This window comes from Bombina bombina, chromosome 6 (assembly GCF_027579735.1).
Source record: "Bombina bombina isolate aBomBom1 chromosome 6, aBomBom1.pri, whole genome shotgun sequence".
Classification (NCBI taxonomy): domain Eukaryota; kingdom Metazoa; phylum Chordata; class Amphibia; order Anura; family Bombinatoridae; genus Bombina; species Bombina bombina.
This window is the reverse complement of record NC_069504.1, coordinates 164,095,105-164,116,731: the sequence shown is the minus strand read 5'-3', so window position 1 is coordinate 164,116,731 and position 21,627 is coordinate 164,095,105.

The following is a 21,627-nucleotide window of genomic DNA, read 5'->3' as shown; positions in this document are numbered from 1 at the left end:
TTTTACATCAGTCTGCTAGTGTAATCTAATTTCAGTTTCCAGGCCAGCCTGCCACTGCTAGCCTGTGTGTCAGGCTCACAGCATATACTGTGCCTACTTGCTCAGTGCCACCACCAGTCATATCTGGTGTAACAGTAGTGTAAATGTAAAAAAATTTTTTACATCAGTCTGCTAGTGTAATTTAATTTCAGTCGCCAGGCCAGCCTGCCACTGCCAGCCTGCGTGTCAGGCTCACAGCATATACTGTGCCTACTTGCTCAGTGCAACCAACAGTCATATCTGCTGTAACATTAGTATAAATTTAAAAAAAAATTGACATCAGTCTGCTAGTGTAATCTAATTTCAGTTGCCAGGCCAGCCTGCCACTGCCAGCCTGTGTGTCAGGATCACAGCATATACTGTGCCTACTTGCTCAGTGCCACCACCAGTCATATCTGGTGTAACAGTAGTGTCAATTTAAAAAAAAAAAAACTTTTACATCAGTCTGCTAGTGTAATCTAATAGCAGTTGCCTGCCTGCCACTTCCGGCCTGTGTGTCAGGCTCACAGCATATACTGTGCCTACTCGCTCAGTGCCACCACTCATATCTGGTGTAACATTAGTGTAAATTTAAAAAAAAAACTTTTACATCAGTCTGCTAGTGTAATCTAATTTCAGTTGCCAGCAGGCAAGCCTGCCACTGCCAGCCTGTGTGTCAGGCTCACAGCATATACTGTGCCTACTTGTTTAGTGCCACCACCAGTCATATCTGGTGTAACAGTAGTGTAAATTTGAAAAAAAAAACTTTTACATCAGTCTGCTAGTGTAATCAAATAGCAGTTGCCTGCCTGCCACTGCCAGCCTGTGTGTCAGGCTCACAGCATATACTGTGCCTACTCGCTCAGTGCCACCACCAGTCATATCTGCTGTAACATTAGTGTAAATTTTTAAAAAAAACTTTTACATCAGTCTGTTAGTGTAATCTAATTTCAGTTGCCAGGCCAGCCTGTCACTGCCAGCCTGTGTGTCAGGCTCACAGAATATACTGTGCCTACTTGCTCAGTGCCACCACCAGTCATATCTGGTGTAACATTAGTGTAAATTAAAAAAAAATTGACATCAGTCTGCTAGTGTAATCTAATTTCAGTTGCCAGGCCAGCCTGCCACTGCCAGCCTGTGTGTCAGGATCACAGCATATACTGTGCCTACTTGCTCAGTGCCACCACCAGTCATATCTGGTGTAACAGTAGTGTCAATTTAAAAAAAAAAAAACTTTTACATCAGTCTGCTAGTGTAATCTAATAGCAGTTGCCTGCCTGCCACTTCCGGCCTGTGTGTCAGGCTCACAGCATATACTGTGCCTACTCGCTCAGTGCCACCACTCATATCTGGTGTAACATTAGTGTCAATTTTAAAAAAAAACTTTTACATCAGTCTGCTAGTGTAATCTAATTTCAGTTGCCAGCAGGCAAGCCTGCCACTGCCAGCCTGTGTGTCAGGCTCACAGCATATACTGTGCCTACTTGTTCAGTGCCACCACCAGTCATATCTGGTGTAACAGTAGTGTAAATTTGAAAAAAAAAAACTTTTACATCAGTCTGCTAGTGTAATCAAATAGCAGTTGCCTGCCTGCCACTGCCAGCCTGTGTGTCAGGCTCACAGCATATACTGTGCCTACTCGCTCAGTGCCACCACCAGTCATATCTGCTGTAACATTAGTGTAAATTTTTTAAAAAAACTTTTACATCAGTCTGTTAGTGTAATCTAATTTCAGTTGCCAGGCCAGCCTGTCACTGCCAGCCTGTGTGTCAGGCTCACAGAATATACTGTGCCTACTTGCTCAGTGCCACCACCAGTCATATCTGGTGTAACATTAGTGTAAATTAAAAAAAAAAAACTTTTACATCAGTCTACTAGTGTAATCTAATTTCAGTTGCCAGCAGGCCAGCCTGCCACTGCCAGCCTGTGTGTCAGGCTCACAGCATATACTGTGCCTACTTGCTCAGTGCCACCACCAGTCATATCTGGTGTAACAGTAGTGTAAATTTAAAGTTTTTTTTACATCAGTCTGCTAGTGTAATCTAATTTCAGTTGCCAGGCCACCCTGCCACTGCCAGCCTGTGTGTCAGGCTCACAGCATATACTGTGCCTACTTGCTCAGTGCAACCAACAGTCATATCTGCTGTAACATTAGTATAAATTAAAAAAAAAATTGACATCAGTCTGCTAGTGTAATCTAATTTCAGTTGCCAGGCCAGCCTGCCACTGCCAGCCTGTGTGTCAGGCTCACAGTATATACTGTGCCTACTTGCTCAGTGCCACCACCAGTCATATCTGGTGTAACAATAGTGTAAATTTAAAAAAAAAAACAACTTTAACATCAGTCTGCTAGTGTAATCTAATAGCAGTTGCCTGCCTGCCACTGCCAGCCTGTGTGTCAGGCTCACAGCATATACTATGCCTACTTGCTCAGTGCCACCACCAGTCATATCTGGTGTAACAATAGTGTAAATTTAAAAAAAACCAACTTTAACATCAGTCTGCTAGTGTAATCTAATTGCAGTTGCCTGCCTGCCACTGCCAGCCTGTGTGTCAGGCTCACAGCATATACTGTGCCTACTCGCTCAGTTCCACCACTTATATCTGGTGTAACATTAGTGTAAATTTAAAAACAAACTTTTACATCAGTCTGCTAGTGTAATCTAATTTCAGTTGCCAGCAGGCCACCCTGCCACTGCCAGCCTGTGTGTCAGGCTCACAGCATATACTGTGCCTACTTGCTCAGTGCCACCACCAGTAATATCTGGTGTAACAGTAGTGTAAATTTAAAAAAAAACAACTTTAACATCAGTCTGCTAGTCTAATCTAATAGCAGTTGCCTGCCTGCCACTGCCAGCCTGTGTGTCAGGCTCACAGCATATACTGTGCCTACTTGCTCAGTGCCACCACCAGTCATATCTGGTGTAACAATAGTGTAAATTTAAAAAAACCCAACTTTAACATCAGTCTGCTAGTGTAATCTAATTGCAGTTGCCTGCCTGCCACTGCCAGCCTGTGTGTCAGGCTCACAGCATATACTGTGCCTACTCGCTCAGTTCCACCACTTATATCTGGTGTAACATTAGTGTAAATTTAAAAACAAACTTTTACATCAGTCTGCTAGTGTAATCTAATTTCAGTTGCCAGCAGGCCACCCTGCCACTGCCAGCCTGTGTGTCAGGCTCACAGCATATACTGTGCCTACTTGCTCAGTGCCACCACCAGTAATATCTGGTGTAACAGTAGTGTAAATTTAAAAAAAAACTTTTACATCGGTCTGCTAGTCTAATCTAATAGCAGTTGCCTGCCTGCCACTGCCAGCCTGTGTGTCAGGCTCACAGCATATACTGTGCCTACTCGCTCAGTGCCACCACTCATATCTGGTGTAACATTAGTGTAAATTTAAAAAAATAAACTTTTACATCAGTCTACTAGTGTAATCTAATTTCAGTTGCCAGCAGGCCAGCCAGCCACTGCCAGCCTGTGTGTCAGGCTCACAGCATATACTGTGCCTATGTGCTCAGTGCCACCACCAGTCATATCTGGTGTATCAGTAGTGTAAATTTAAAAAAAAAAAACTTTTACATCAGTCTGCTAGTGTAATCTAATAGCAGTTGCCTGCCTGCCACTGCCAGCCTGTGTGTCAGGCTCACAGCATATACTGTTCCTATTCGCACAGTGCCACCACTCATATCTGGTGTAACATTAGTGTAAATTTAAAAAAAAAACTTTTACATCAGTCTGCTAGTGTAATCTAATTTCAGTTGCCAGCAGGCCAGCCTGCCACTGCCAGCCTGTGTGTCAGGCTCACAGCATATACTGTGCCTACATGCTCAGTGCCACCACCAGTCATATCTGGTGTAGCAGTAGTGTAAATTAAAAAAAAACCCTTTTACATCAGTCTGCTAGTTTAATCTAATAGCAGTTGCCTGCCTGCCACTGCCAGCCTGTGTGTCAGGCTCACAGCATATACTGTGCCTACTCGCTCAGTGCCACCACTCATATCTGGTGTAACATTAGTGTAAATTAAAAAAAAAACCTTTTACATCAGTCTGCTAGTGTAATCTAATTTCAGTTGCCAGCAGGCCAGCCTGCCACTGCCAGCCTGTGTGTCAGGCTCACAGCATATACTGTGCCTACTTGCTCAGTGCCACCACCAGTCATATCTGGTGTAACAGTAGTGTAAATTTAAAAAAAAAAAACTTTTACATCAGTCTGCTAGTGTAATCTAATAGCAGTTGCCTGCCTGCCACTGCCAGCCTGTGTGTCAGGCTCACAGCATATACTGTTCCTACTCGCACAGTGCCACCACTCATATCTGGTGTAACATTAGTGTAAATTTAAAAAAAAAACTTTTACATCAGTCTGCTAGTGTAATCTAATTTCAGTTGCCAGCAGGCCAGCCTGCCACTGCCAGCCTGTGTGTCAGGCTCACAGCATATACTGTGCCTACTTGCTCAGTGCCACCACCAGTCATATCTAGTGTAACAGTAGTGTAAATTTAAAAAAATAATCTTTTACATCAGTCTGCTAGTGTAATCTAATAGCAGTTGCCTGCCTGCCACTGCCAGCCTGTGCGTCAGGCTCACAGCATATACTGTGCCTGCCACTGCCAGCCTGTGTGTCAGGCTCACAGCATATACTGTTCCTACTCGCACAGTGCCACCACTCATATCTGGTGTAACATTAGTGTAAATTAAAAAAAAAAACTTTTACATCAGTCTGCTAGTGTAATCTAATTTCAGTTGCCAGCAGGCCAGCCTGCCACTGCCAGCCTGTGTGTCAGGCTCACAGCATATACTGTGCCTACATGCTCAGTGCCACCACCAGTCATATCTGGTGTAACAGTAGTGTAAATTAAAAAAAAAACTTTTACATCAGTCTGCTAGTGTAATCTAATAGCAGTTGCCTGCCTGCCACTGCCAGCCTGTGTGTCAGGCTCATAGCATATACTGTGCCTACTCGCTCAGTGCCACCACTCATATCTGGTGTAACATTAGTGTAAATTTAAAAAAAAAATTTTTTACATCAGTCTGCTAGTGTAATCTAATTTCAGTTGCCAGCAGGCCAGCCTGCCACTGCCAGCCTGTGTGTCAGGCTCACAGCATATACTGTGCCTACTTGCTCAGTGCCACCACCAGTCATATCTAGTGTAACAGTAGTGTAAATTTAAAAAAATAATCTTTTACATCAGTCTGCTAGTGTAATCTAATAGCAGTTGCCTGCCTGCCACTGCCAGCCTGTGTGTCAGGCTCACAGCATATACTGTGCCTACTCGCTCAGTGCCACCACTCATATCTGGTGTAACATTAGTGTAAATTTAAAAAAACAACTTTTACATCAGTCTGCTAGTGTAATCTAATTTTAGTTGCCAGCAGGCCACCCTGCCACTGCCAGCCTGTGTGTCAGGCTCACAGCATATACTGTGCCTACTTGCTCAGTGCCACCACCAGTCATATCTGGTGTAACAGTAGTGTAAATTTAAAAAAAAAACCTTTTACATCAGTCTGCTAGTGTAATATAATAGCAGTTGCCTGCCTGCCACTGCCAGCCTGTGTGTCAGGCTCACAGCATATACTGTGCCTACTCGCTCAGTGCCACCACCAATCATATCTGGTGTAACATTAGTGTAAATTTTTAAAAAAAACTTTTACATCAGTCTGCTAGTGTAATCTAATTTCAGTTGCCAGGCCAGCCTGTCACTGCCAGCCTGTGTGTCAGGCTCACAGAATATACTGTGCCTACTTGCTCAGTGCCACCACCAGTCATATCTGGTGTAACATTAGTGTAAATTAAAAAAAAATTGACATCAGTCTGCTAGTGTAATCTAATTTCAGTTGCCAGGCCAGCCTGCCACTGCCAGCCTGTGTGTCAGGATCACAGCATATACTGTGCCTACTTGCTCAGTGCCACCACCAGTCATATCTGGTGTAACAGTAGTGTCAATTTAAAAAAAAAAAAACTTTTACATCAGTCTGCTAGTGTAATCTAATAGCAGTTGCCTGCCTGCCACTTCCGGCCTGTGTGTCAGGCTCACAGCATATACTGTGCCTACTCGCTCAGTGCCACCACTCATATCTGGTGTAACATTAGTGTCAATTTTAAAAAAAAACTTTTACATCAGTCTGCTAGTGTAATCTAATTTCAGTTGCCAGCAGGCAAGCCTGCCACTGCCAGCCTGTGTGTCAGGCTCACAGCATATACTGTGCCTACTTGTTCAGTGCCACCACCAGTCATATCTGGTGTAACAGTAGTGTAAATTTGAAAAAAAAAAACTTTTACATCAGTCTGCTAGTGTAATCAAATAGCAGTTGCCTGCCTGCCACTGCCAGCCTGTGTGTCAGGCTCACAGCATATACTGTGCCTACTCGCTCAGTGCCACCACCAGTCATATCTGCTGTAACATTAGTGTAAATTTTTTAAAAAAACTTTTACATCAGTCTGTTAGTGTAATCTAATTTCAGTTGCCAGGCCAGCCTGTCACTGCCAGCCTGTGTGTCAGGCTCACAGAATATACTGTGCCTACTTGCTCAGTGCCACCACCAGTCATATCTGGTGTAACATTAGTGTAAATTAAAAAAAAAAAACTTTTACATCAGTCTACTAGTGTAATCTAATTTCAGTTGCCAGCAGGCCAGCCTGCCACTGCCAGCCTGTGTGTCAGGCTCACAGCATATACTGTGCCTACTTGCTCAGTGCCACCACCAGTCATATCTGGTGTAACAGTAGTGTAAATTTAAAGTTTTTTTTACATCAGTCTGCTAGTGTAATCTAATTTCAGTTGCCAGGCCACCCTGCCACTGCCAGCCTGTGTGTCAGGCTCACAGCATATACTGTGCCTACTTGCTCAGTGCAACCAACAGTCATATCTGCTGTAACATTAGTATAAATTAAAAAAAAAATTGACATCAGTCTGCTAGTGTAATCTAATTTCAGTTGCCAGGCCAGCCTGCCACTGCCAGCCTGTGTGTCAGGCTCACAGTATATACTGTGCCTACTTGCTCAGTGCCACCACCAGTCATATCTGGTGTAACAATAGTGTAAATTTAAAAAAAAAAACAACTTTAACATCAGTCTGCTAGTGTAATCTAATAGCAGTTGCCTGCCTGCCACTGCCAGCCTGTGTGTCAGGCTCACAGCATATACTATGCCTACTTGCTCAGTGCCACCACCAGTCATATCTGGTGTAACAATAGTGTAAATTTAAAAAAAACCAACTTTAACATCAGTCTGCTAGTGTAATCTAATTGCAGTTGCCTGCCTGCCACTGCCAGCCTGTGTGTCAGGCTCACAGCATATACTGTGCCTACTCGCTCAGTTCCACCACTTATATCTGGTGTAACATTAGTGTAAATTTAAAAACAAACTTTTACATCAGTCTGCTAGTGTAATCTAATTTCAGTTGCCAGCAGGCCACCCTGCCACTGCCAGCCTGTGTGTCAGGCTCACAGCATATACTGTGCCTACTTGCTCAGTGCCACCACCAGTAATATCTGGTGTAACAGTAGTGTAAATTTAAAAAAAAACAACTTTAACATCAGTCTGCTAGTCTAATCTAATAGCAGTTGCCTGCCTGCCACTGCCAGCCTGTGTGTCAGGCTCACAGCATATACTGTGCCTACTTGCTCAGTGCCACCACCAGTCATATCTGGTGTAACAATAGTGTAAATTTAAAAAAACCCAACTTTAACATCAGTCTGCTAGTGTAATCTAATTGCAGTTGCCTGCCTGCCACTGCCAGCCTGTGTGTCAGGCTCACAGCATATACTGTGCCTACTCGCTCAGTTCCACCACTTATATCTGGTGTAACATTAGTGTAAATTTAAAAACAAACTTTTACATCAGTCTGCTAGTGTAATCTAATTTCAGTTGCCAGCAGGCCACCCTGCCACTGCCAGCCTGTGTGTCAGGCTCACAGCATATACTGTGCCTACTTGCTCAGTGCCACCACCAGTAATATCTGGTGTAACAGTAGTGTAAATTTAAAAAAAAACTTTTACATCGGTCTGCTAGTCTAATCTAATAGCAGTTGCCTGCCTGCCACTGCCAGCCTGTGTGTCAGGCTCACAGCATATACTGTGCCTACTCGCTCAGTGCCACCACTCATATCTGGTGTAACATTAGTGTAAATTTAAAAAAATAAACTTTTACATCAGTCTACTAGTGTAATCTAATTTCAGTTGCCAGCAGGCCAGCCAGCCACTGCCAGCCTGTGTGTCAGGCTCACAGCATATACTGTGCCTATGTGCTCAGTGCCACCACCAGTCATATCTGGTGTATCAGTAGTGTAAATTTAAAAAAAAAAAACTTTTACATCAGTCTGCTAGTGTAATCTAATAGCAGTTGCCTGCCTGCCACTGCCAGCCTGTGTGTCAGGCTCACAGCATATACTGTTCCTATTCGCACAGTGCCACCACTCATATCTGGTGTAACATTAGTGTAAATTTAAAAAAAAAACTTTTACATCAGTCTGCTAGTGTAATCTAATTTCAGTTGCCAGCAGGCCAGCCTGCCACTGCCAGCCTGTGTGTCAGGCTCACAGCATATACTGTGCCTACATGCTCAGTGCCACCACCAGTCATATCTGGTGTAGCAGTAGTGTAAATTAAAAAAAAACCCTTTTACATCAGTCTGCTAGTTTAATCTAATAGCAGTTGCCTGCCTGCCACTGCCAGCCTGTGTGTCAGGCTCACAGCATATACTGTGCCTACTCGCTCAGTGCCACCACTCATATCTGGTGTAACATTAGTGTAAATTAAAAAAAAAAACCTTTTACATCAGTCTGCTAGTGTAATCTAATTTCAGTTGCCAGCAGGCCAGCCTGCCACTGCCAGCCTGTGTGTCAGGCTCACAGCATATACTGTGCCTACTTGCTCAGTGCCACCACCAGTCATATCTGGTGTAACAGTAGTGTAAATTTAAAAAAAAAAAACTTTTACATCAGTCTGCTAGTGTAATCTAATAGCAGTTGCCTGCCTGCCACTGCCAGCCTGTGTGTCAGGCTCACAGCATATACTGTTCCTACTCGCACAGTGCCACCACTCATATCTGGTGTAACATTAGTGTAAATTTAAAAAAAAAACTTTTACATCAGTCTGCTAGTGTAATCTAATTTCAGTTGCCAGCAGGCCAGCCTGCCACTGCCAGCCTGTGTGTCAGGCTCACAGCATATACTGTGCCTACTTGCTCAGTGCCACCACCAGTCATATCTAGTGTAACAGTAGTGTAAATTTAAAAAAATAATCTTTTACATCAGTCTGCTAGTGTAATCTAATAGCAGTTGCCTGCCTGCCACTGCCAGCCTGTGCGTCAGGCTCACAGCATATACTGTGCCTGCCACTGCCAGCCTGTGTGTCAGGCTCACAGCATATACTGTTCCTACTCGCACAGTGCCACCACTCATATCTGGTGTAACATTAGTGTAAATTAAAAAAAAAAACTTTTACATCAGTCTGCTAGTGTAATCTAATTTCAGTTGCCAGCAGGCCAGCCTGCCACTGCCAGCCTGTGTGTCAGGCTCACAGCATATACTGTGCCTACATGCTCAGTGCCACCACCAGTCATATCTGGTGTAACAGTAGTGTAAATTAAAAAAAAAACTTTTACATCAGTCTGCTAGTGTAATCTAATAGCAGTTGCCTGCCTGCCACTGCCAGCCTGTGTGTCAGGCTCATAGCATATACTGTGCCTACTCGCTCAGTGCCACCACTCATATCTGGTGTAACATTAGTGTAAATTTAAAAAAAAAATTTTTTACATCAGTCTGCTAGTGTAATCTAATTTCAGTTGCCAGCAGGCCAGCCTGCCACTGCCAGCCTGTGTGTCAGGCTCACAGCATATACTGTGCCTACTTGCTCAGTGCCACCACCAGTCATATCTAGTGTAACAGTAGTGTAAATTTAAAAAAATAATCTTTTACATCAGTCTGCTAGTGTAATCTAATAGCAGTTGCCTGCCTGCCACTGCCAGCCTGTGTGTCAGGCTCACAGCATATACTGTGCCTACTCGCTCAGTGCCACCACTCATATCTGGTGTAACATTAGTGTAAATTTAAAAAAACAACTTTTACATCAGTCTGCTAGTGTAATCTAATTTTAGTTGCCAGCAGGCCACCCTGCCACTGCCAGCCTGTGTGTCAGGCTCACAGCATATACTGTGCCTACTTGCTCAGTGCCACCACCAGTCATATCTGGTGTAACAGTAGTGTAAATTTAAAAAAAAAACCTTTTACATCAGTCTGCTAGTGTAATATAATAGCAGTTGCCTGCCTGCCACTGCCAGCCTGTGTGTCAGGCTCACAGCATATACTGTGCCTACTCGCTCAGTGCCACCACCAATCATATCTGGTGTAACATTAGTGTAAATTTTTAAAAAAAACTTTTACATCAGTCTGCTAGTGTAATCTAATTTCAGTTGCCAGGCCAGCCGGCCACTGCCAGCCTGTGTGTCAGGCTCACAGAATATACTGTGCCTACTTGCTCAGTGCCACCACCAGTCATATCTGGTGTAACATTAGTGTAAATTTAAAAAAAAAAAATTGACATCAGTCTGCTAGTGTAATCTAATTTCAGTTGCCAGCAGGCCAGCCTGCCACTGCCAACCTGTGTGTCAGGCTCACAGCATATACTGTGCCTACTTGCTCAGTGCCTCCACCAGTCATATCTGGTGTAACAGTAGTGTAAATTTAAAAAAAAAACTTTTACATCAGTCTGCTAGTGTAATTTAATAGCAGTTGCCTGCCTGCCACTGCCAGCCTGTGTGTCAGGCTCACAGCTTATACTGTGCCTTCTTTCTCAGTGCTACCACCAGTCATATCTGGTGTAACAGTAGTGTAATTTTTTTTTTAAAAACTTTGACATCAGTCTGCTAGTGTAATCTAATTGCAGTTGCCAGACCAGCCTGCCACTGCCAGCGTGTGTGTCAGGCCCACAGCGTATACTGTGCCCACTTGCCCAGTGCCACCACTCATATCTTGTTTAATAGTAGTGTAAGTGTACATTTAAAAATAAAAAAACTATTTTGACTGTGAAACATAAGTCTGCTTTTTTTGTGTCAGGCTCACAGCGTATACTGTGCCCACTTGCCCAGTGCCACCACTCATATCTTGTTTAATAGTAGTGTAAGTGTACATTTAAAAATAAAAAAACTATTTTGACTGTGAAACATAAGTCTGCTTTTTTTGTGTCAGACTCACAGCGTATACTGTGCCCATTTGCCCAGTGCCACCACTCATATTATCTTGTTTAAAGGGACAGTCAACCCAAAAATTACTGTTACTTATTTAGATTAGTTAATTAACAATCTTTACATCAAACTCTAGCCCAATTTTCATCTAAATAAACTTTGGCAGAAAATACACTTACTAGATCTCATCTGGCAGTTTTAAAATGGCCACCTGACTCCTCCTTCTCTGACGTCTCCCAAAAGCTTGAGCTGCAGCACTAGTACAGGAACTTCTCATCCCTGCGCGCTCCTTTCATTCAGTTCAATGAGAGTGTGTAGTTGCCTCTCTAAACATTGACTTTAGTGTAAGCCATGACATGGGATGTGATAAATGGAAGTGTCACTGTGCTGCAGTGAGTGCGTGAGTGGTAATCTGAGGGTTGCTTGAGATAACAACAGTAAATATAGACTCACTGGGGGCCAGTGTATGCCTGATAATACCAAATATATAACTTTTCAGTAGTGAACGATCTCCAAACAACCACTGCTGTGGTGAATCTGAAGAGAGCTGTGAGAATCTGAAGTTCTGGCTTGTGGGGCTCTTTTTAACAGCAGTGGTGGTTGGAGATCGTTCACTACTGAAAAGCACCGGTGTATGTGGGATGGCTTAGAACGGGTTTGTTATGTAGCTAGTAATCTTTTGTGAGGCAATGAAGAAGGGAATGGATGAATTCTATTTCAATCTGGCACCACCAGGGTCGAAGTTATACCCTGTAATACATGTCCCAAATGTTGTGAGGGCGTGTTATTCAAACGTAGCCACAGTCGCTAGGATGAGAAACATAGGAGCTCTATTAAATTTGGTCTTTGTTTCCAATTCCACTATTACAAATCAATACCTATATTTTGTGCAATAATTATCCAACAATCTTTTTTGTATCTGAATAATACACCGGTACTTTTCAGTAGTGAACGATCTCCAACCGGTGTAAGCAGGTAGGGGATTGGGTGACCAGAGCTAGCAGGTAGGGGATTGGGTGACCAGAGAGGGAATGTGTATTATGCTAACAAGAGCACATAACCTTCTAAGGATTGCTCTAGTAATAATTATACTACCAAGAAGTGTATTGCTCACAAGCCAGTGTATGCCTGATAATACCTAATATATAACACTGCACACTTTTCAGTAGTGAATGATCTCCAACCAACACTGCTGTGGTGAATCTGAAGACAGCTGTGAGAATCTGAAGTTCTGGCTTGTGGGGCTCTTTTTAACAGCAGTGGTGGTTGGAGATCGTTCACTACTGAAAAGCACCAGTGTATGTGGGATGGCTTAGAACGGGTTTGTGTGATTCAGATTCAGTGCTGCTGTGTGCAGCGTTATATATTTGGTATTATCATGCATACACTGGCCCCCAGTGAGTTTATATTTACTGTTGTTATCTCACAGCTCTCTTCAGATGCAGATTGTGTGCTGCTGTGTGCAGCGTTATATATTAGGTATTATCAGGCATTCACTGGCCCCCAGTGAGTCTATATTTACTATTATCTCAAGCAACCCTTGCGCACTTACTTCAGCACAGTGACACTTCCATTCTCAGCAAGGTACACTCGGCACCCAGACATATCCATAATTACACTGTTAATGTGCACACAGCTTGTGAGCAATACACTTCTTGGTAGTATAATTATTACTAGAGCAATCCTTAGAAGGTTATGTGCTCTTGTTAGTATAATACACATTCCCTCTCTGGTCACCCAATCCCCTACCTGCTAGCTATGGTCACCCAATTCCCTATCTGCTTACACCGTTTGGAGATCGTTCACTACTGAAAAGTACCGGTGTATTATTCAGATACAAAAAAGATTGTTGGATAATTATTGTACAAAATATAGGTATTGTTTTGTAATAGTGGAATTGGAAACAAAGACCAAATTTAATAGAGCTCCTATGTTTCTCATCCTAGCGACTTTGGCTACGTTTGAAAAACACGCCCTCACAACATTTGGGACATGTATTACAGGGTATAACTTCGACCCTGGTGGTGCCAGATTGAAATAGAATTCATCCATTCCCCTCTTCATTGCCTCACAAAAGATTACTAGCTACATAACAAACCCGTTCTAAGCCATCCCACATACACCGGTGCTTTTCAGTAGTGAACGATCTCTAACCACCACTGCTGTTAAAAAAAGCCCCACAAGCCAGAACTTCAGATTCTCACAGCTCTCTTCAGATTCACCACAGCAGTGGTGGTTGGAGATCGTTCACTACTGAAAAGTTATATATTTGGTATTATCAGGCATACACTGGCCCCCAGTGAGTCTATATTTACTGTTGTTATCTCAAGCAACCCTCAGATTACCACTCGCGCACTCACTGCAACACAGTGACACTTCCATTTATCACATCCCATGTCATGGCTTACACTAAAGTCAATGTTTAGAGAGGCAACTACACACTCTCAATGAACTGAATGAAAGGAGCGCGCAGGGACGAGAAGTTCCTGTACTAGTGCTGCAGCTCAAGCTTTTGGGAGACGTCAGAGAAGGAGGAGTCAGGTGGCCATTTTAAAACTGCCAGATGAGATCTAGTAAGTGTATTTTCTGCCAAAGTTTATTTAGATGAAAATGGGGCTAGAGTTTGATGTAAGGATTGTTAATTAACTAATCTAAATAAGTAACAGTAATTTTTGGGTTGACTGTCCCTTTAATAGTAGTGTAAGTGTACATTTTAAAAATAAAAAAACTATTTTGACTGTGAAACATAAGTCTGCTTTTTTGTGTCAGGCTCACAGCGTATACTGTGCCCACTTGTCCAGTGCCACCACTCACATTATCTTGTTTAATAGTAGTGTAAGTGTACATTTTAAAAATAAAAAAACTATTTTGACTGTGAAACATCAGTCTGCTTTTTTGTGTCAGGCTCACAGCGTATACTGTGCCCACTTGACCAGTGCCACCACTCATATTATCTTGTTTAATAGTAGTTTCAGTGTACATTTAAAAAAAAAAAAAAACTATTTTGACTGTGAAACATAAGTCTGCTTTTTTGTGTCAGGCTCACAGCGTATACTGTGCCCAATTGTCCAGTGCCACCACTCACATTATCTTGTTTAATAGTAGTGTAAGTGTACATTTTAAAAATAAAAAAACTATTTTTACTGTGATACATCAGTCTGGTTTTTGTGTCAGGCTCACAGCGTGTACTGTGCCCACTCACAGTAGCTTGCACGCATAGTAGCACTAATTGAAAAAAAAATGACAGGCAGAGGCAGGCCAACCCGCAGGGGCCGTCGTGGTCGTGGTGCTGTGATTCCCTTTGGCCATAGAATAATGCCCAGTGTTAGGCCACGTACCATGAACACGAAAAGTTCTGATGAAATAGATGACTTTATAACACAGGACACCCAATCTTCTACAGCTTCCGCTCGTAACCTTGACGCACCATCCTCCTCCTCTAGCTTAGCTTCGGGCACCTCTCAACTTACCACTCGCCCGCCTGCCGCCACCACCGACACTAGCACCACAGCCGCCTCACTTGATCTGTCAGAGGAGTTATGTACACCTCAGTGTGAAGAAATGAGTGATGCGCAACCATCATTGACAGAGGATGTAGATAACTGTGATATGTCTCAGTCAGGAAGCATTACGGACATGGACGACGCACGGTGTGATGATGATGATAATGTTGTACCGGCCGTTGCTTCCGCTGTTGAGTTGTCAGATACAAGTGAAGGGGTTGATGATGACGATGCGTCCGTGGATGTGACGTGGGCGCCCGGTAGAAGAGAAGAAGAACAGGGGGAAAGTTCAGATGGGGAGACAGAGAGGAGCAGGAGGAGGAGATGAGTTGGAAGCAGGGGGAGGTCGTCACAAGGAGCTAGTGGCACAGTCAGACAGCATGCATCGGCACCCGGGGTCAGCCAGACAGCACGCCAATCAACGCATGCTGTTGCCACCACCAGAATGCCGTCATCGCAGAGCTCAGCAGTGTGGCATTTTTTTTATGTGTCTGCCTCTGACAACAGTAATGCCATTTGCAACCTGTGCCAAAAGAAACTGAGTGGTGGGAAGTCCAACACCCACCTAGGTACAACTGCTTTGCGAAGGCACATGATCTCACATCACAAGCGCCTATGGGATGAACACATGGGGACAAGCAGCACACAAACTCAAAGCCACCAGCCTGCTCCAACAAGAAAAAGCTGACAACAAGTATTTGTATGACCGGGGTGCTAGGACAGCCTCTGGGGAGCTGGGGATTTTTTTGCCACGTTACTGGACGCTCATGCGCAATGCCTGTAGGCTCATGCGTCCTTTTGAGGAGGTGACAAACCTAGTCAGTTGCACCAAAGGCACCATCAGCGACATCATACTATTTGTTTTCTTCCTGGAGCGTGCCCTGCGAAGAGTGCTGGATCAGACCATAGATGAGCGTGAAGAGGAAGAGTTGTGGTCTCCATCACCACCAGAAACAGCCTTATCAGCATCGCTTGCTGGACCAGTGGCAACGCAGGAAGAGGATTGTGAGGAAGAGGAGTCAGAGGAGGAATGTGGCTTTGAGGAGGAGGAGGAGGAAGACCAAGCACAACAGGCATCCCAGGGTGCTCGTTGTTGTCACCTATCTGGTACCCGTGGTGTTGTACATGGCTGGGGGGAAGAAGATACCTTCAGTGAGATCAGTGAGGACGAGGAACGGGACATGAGTAGCTCGGCATCCAACCTTGTGCAAATGGGGTCTTTCATGCTGTCGTGCCTGTTGAGGGACACTCGTATAAAAAAGCTGAAGGAGAACGAACTGTACTGGGTGTCCACACTACTAGACCCCCGGTATAAGCATAAAGTGACTGAAATGTTACCAAATTCCCGCAAGTCGGAAAGGATGGAGCAGTTCAAAAATAAATTAAAAAGTATGCTTTACACAGCGTATAAGGGTGATGTCACAGCACAACGGGAATCTAACAGGGGAAGAGATGAAAGTAATACTCCTCCTCCCAAGACCACGCCGGCAAGGACAGGATGCTTTCCAGACGTGTTGTTGATGGAGGACATGCGGACCTTTTTAACTCCTATGCATCGCCACAGCCCTTCGGGATCCAGCCTCAGAGAATGACTCAACCGACAGGTAGCAGACTACTTCGCATTAACTGCCGATCTTGACACTCTGAGGAGCGATGAACCCCTTGACTACAGGGTGTGCAGGCTTGACCTGTGGCCTGAGCTATCCCAATTTGCAATCAAACTTCTGGCCTGCCCCGCTTCAAGTGTCCTGTCAGAAAGGACCTTCAGTGCAGCAGGAGGTATTGTCACTGAGAAGAGAAGTCGCCTAGCTCAAAAAAGTCTTGATTATCTCATCTTTATTAAAATGAATGAGGGATGGATCCAGAAGGGACTGACATTGGGCGATACATTCGAGTAAAAAAGGCCTGATGAGATGAGCTGCCTTGGGCTACAAATGGTACACACGCTGCTGTATTTTATCTTCGAATATCGGATGACTTGCGTGACTTATCCGCCAACAACTAGGGTTGAAGCCGCAATGTTTTAGGGCACTTTCTAACTGTCAAACAAACATCAATTTTTCTGGCCGCTGCAACAATACCTAATTTTTCAGGCATGTGTACATGCCTAATTTTTCTGGCCTCTGGTGCTGCAGTGTGGCTTGAAAACCCAAACCAAAAAAAGGCACATAACAGGGATTAAACTGCTAAGAATAGTACTACTTAACACACCACTCATATCTGGTGGCACAATAGATTGCACGCATAGTGCCCCAAATTTGAAGTAGGAGGACAGACCAAGCATCTTTTTCCATCTCCCGGTTCCTAAAAATTATCTCCGGGTTCCTAAAAACGATGCCATACCTGTACTCGATTGTGCAAAAGGAAGTCATGGCATATGGGGTCTTTCATGCTGTCGTGCCTGTTGAGGGTCGGGGAACCTTGTAAAAAAAGTCTGAAGGAGAACGACCTGTACTGGGTGTCCAAGCATCTTTTTCCATCTCCCGGTTCCTAAAATCCATGCCATATACACGTCCCCTGATAGGGGACACCGCAGTGGAAGGTACCCGGCCACAATTTCTTTGCACAAAAGGCAATCCTCAACCTGTACTCAATTGTGCAAAAGGAAGTAACCTTACAATGGGTCCCAGAACGCACGTCTTGTAATTCTCTGTCTAGTAAATTATATATATATCTATCAAATCTATCTATTTATCTATCAAATCTATCTAACTATCAATCGTATCTATCAAATGTATATTGCATCTATTGATCTATGTAATATATGTATCTATCTATCTTTCAAATCTATCTATCTCGTGGCCGGACTGTTTTGTGACAGCCACTGGTGTTTCGGCCAAATGTCCGTCGGACAAATGTCCGTCGGCTAAAAGTCCGGCCACGATTGCACGCGCAGTGCCCCAAATTTACAGGTATTAAACTGATCAGAATAGTACTACTTAACACACCACTCATATCTGGTGCCACAGTAGATTGCACGCGCAGTGCCCCAAATTTGAAGTAGGAGGACCGACCAAGCATCTTTTTCCATCTCCGGTTCCTAATATCCATGCCATATACACCTCCCCCGATAGGGGGAGTAACAGGTATTAAACTGATCAGAATAGTACTACTTAACACACCACTCATATCTGGTGCCACAGTAGATTGCACGCGCAGTGCCCCAAATTTGAAGTAGGAGGACCGACCAAGCATCTTTTTCCATCTCCCGGTTCCTAAAATCCATGCCATATACACGTCCCCTGGCGCAGCAACTGCCTCTGGGAACCTTACCATGGGTCCCAGACCGCACGTCTTGTAATTCTTTGTCTGTGAAATTATATATTTATCAAATCTATCTATTTATCTATCAAATCTATCTAACTATCAATTGTATCTATCAAATGTATATTGCATCTATTGATCTATATAATCTATGTATCTATCTATCAAATCTATCTCATGGCCGGACTGTTTTGTGACAGCCACTGGTGTTTCGGCCAAATGTCCGTTGGACAAATGGCCATCGGCTAAAAGTCCGGCCATGATTGCACGCGCAGTTCCCCAAATTTGAAGTAGGAGGACAGACCAAGCATCTTTTTCCATCTCCCGGTTCTGAAAATCCCTGCCATATACACGTCCCCTGGCGCCGCAAACTGCCTCTGGGAACCTTACCATGGGTCCCAGACCGCACGTCTTGTAATTCTTTGTCTGTGAAATTATATATTTATCAAATCTATCTATTTATCTATCAAATCTATCTAACTATCAATTGTATCTATCAAATGTATATTGCATCTATTGATCTATATAATCTAGGTATCAAATCTATCTATCTCGTGGCCGGACTGTTTTGTGACAGCCACTGGTGTTTCGGCCAAATGTCCGTTGGACAAATGGCCATCGGCTAAAAGTCTGGCCATGATTGCACGCGCAGTTCCCCAAATTTGAAGTAGGAGGACAGACCAAGCATCTTTTTCCATCTCCCGGTTCTGAAAATCCCTGCCATATACACGTCCCCTGGCGCCGCAACTGCCTCTGGGAACCTTACCATGGGTCCCAGACCGCACGTCTTGTAATTCTCTGTCTGGAAAATTATATATCTATCAAATCTATCTATTTATCTATCTATCAAATCTATCTAACTATCAATCATATCTATCAAATGTATATTGCATCTATTGATCTATGTAATATATGTATCTATCTATCAAATCTATCTATCTTGTGGTTGTGCAAATGGACTGTTTGCGGTTATTTGCGGTGCGTTACAGGGGGGTTTGGTCTGTCACTGTGAATCGGGCGTAACCCTTACACTACCTGATCGATACAACATCATACCTGATGTTTTAAAGCACGTTATTCCAAACAATTTAGGAATGTTAGGTGATTTATGCCCTTTATGGCTTAAAAACAGACTCTGCATCAACTATGTATTTTTCCGTGGGAGTTTTGCCATGGATCCCCCTCCGGCATGCCACAGTCCAGGTGTTAGTCCCCTTGAAACAACTTTTCCATCACTATTGTGGCCAGAAAGAGTCCCTGTTGGTTTTAAAGTTCGCCTGCCTATTGAAGTCAATGGCGGTTCGCCCGGTTCGCCGGTTTGCGAACAGTTGCGGAAGTTCGAGTCCGCCGTTCGCGAACCGAAATTTTTAGGTTCACGGCATCACAGTGAGGATCTCTCACGGCACACTGGTTGAAAAACACTGATCTAACAAACAGGAGGAGTTGGGGCTCCTAGATAAACAGAACTTTAAGTGTTGCAGCATTTTTTTGCCGTATTACAGGGGCAGACTTCCCTCTTTCCCATGTAAGTTGTCTAGGATATGGGTCTTTAAACCACTTCTCTTCATAGCCATAGACTTACATATAACTGCATCAGTCTACCTTGTTCACTATGATGTCATCCCGCATGCACATGGTGATCTCCAGAAGATCTTCAGAAGAGCATGTGTGTACTAGTTTCCAGAAGCTTTATGTGAAATACGATGCGCAGTGCCCCAAATTTGAAGTAGGAGGACCGACCAAGCATCTTTTTCCATCTCCGGTTCCTAAAATCTATGCCATATACACCTCCCCCGATAGGGGGAGTAACAGGTATTAAACTGATCAGAATAGTACTACTTAACACACCACTCATATCTGGTGCCACAGTAGATTGCACGCGCAGTGCCCCAAATTTGAAGTAGGAGGACCGACCAAGCATCTTTTTCCATCTCCCGGTTCCTAAAATCCATGCCATATACACGTCCCCTGGCGCAGCAACTGCCTCTGGGAACCTTACCATGGGTCCCAGACCGCACGTCTTGTAATACTTTGTCTGTGAAATTATATATTTATCAAATCTATCTATTTATCTATCAAATCTATCTAACTATCAATTGTATCTATCAAATGTATATTGCATCTATTGATCTATGTAATATATGTATCTATCTATCAAATCTATCTATCTCGTGGCCGGACTGTTTTGTGACAGCCACTGGTGTTTCGGCCAAATGTCCGTTGGACAAATGGCCGTCGGCTAAAAGTCCGGCCACGATTGCATGCACAGTTCACCAAATTTGAAGTAGGAGGACCGACCAAGCATCTTTTTCCATCTCCCGGTTCCGAAAATCCCTGCCATATACACGTCCCATGGTGCCGCAACTGCCTCTGGGAACCTACCATGGGTCGCAGACCGCACCTCTTGTAATTCTCTGTCTGGAAAATTATATATCTATCAAATCTATCTATTTATCTATCTATCAAATCTATCTAACTATCAATCGTATCTATCAAATGTATATTGCATCTATTGATCTATGTAACCTATGTATCTATCTATCAAATCTATCTATCTTGTGGTTGTGCAAATGGACTGTTTGCGGTTGTTTGCGGTGCGTTACACGGGGAGTTTGGTCTGTCACTGTGAATCAGGCGTAACCCTTACACTACCTGATCGATACAACATCATACCTGATGTTTTAAAGCACGTTATTCCAAACAATTTAGGAGTGTTAGGTGATTTATGCCCTTTATGGCTTAAAACCAGACTCTGCATCAACTATGTAATTTTCCGTGGGAGTTTTGCCATGGATCCCCCTCCGGCATGCCACAGTCCCGGTGTTAGTCCCCTTGAAACAACCTTTCCATCACTATTGTGGCCAGAAAGAGTCCCTGTCAGTATTCCCTCTAAGGTCAGTTTTCTGAGCAGCCCAGCAGTGAAACAGTTAATAAAGGAACTGCACCCTGCAATTAGCAAACACTGCACAATACAGACTGCAAGGTATGATTCTCTTATTAACAGTTTCACTGCTGGGCTGCTCACAAAACTGGCCTTAGAGGGAACACTGGTCCCTGTTGGTTTTAAAGTTCACCTGCCTATTGATGTCAATGGCGGTTCGCCTGGTTCGCGAACAGTTGCGGAAGTTCGAGTCCGCCGTTCGTGAACCGAAATTTTTAGGTTCACAGCATCACAGTGAGGATCTCTCACGGCACACTGGTTGAAAAACACTGATCTAACAAACAGGAGGAGTAGGGGCTCCTAGATAAACAGAACTTTAAGTGTTGCAGCATTTTTTTGCCGTATTACAGGGGCAGACTTCCCTCTTTCCCATGTAAGTTGTCTAGGATATGGGTCTTTAAACCACTTCTCTTCATAGCCATAGACTTACATATAACTGCATCAGTCTACCTTGTTCCCTATGATGTCATCCCGCATGCACATGGTGATCTCCAGAAGATCTTTAGAAGAGCATGTGTGTACTAGTTTCCAGAAGCTTTATGTGAAATACGACTATGTGATTACTACTTGATTAACTGATTGCTGTATAAGCTGCTATATATATGAAAATGTAAAAAGATATTCAGAGATTTAAAGGATTTTACAATTTCTACCAAAGATTTTTAAGAAATTTCTCCCAGATTTGTGCCCCAATCACCAAACTTACTAAAAAGCAAG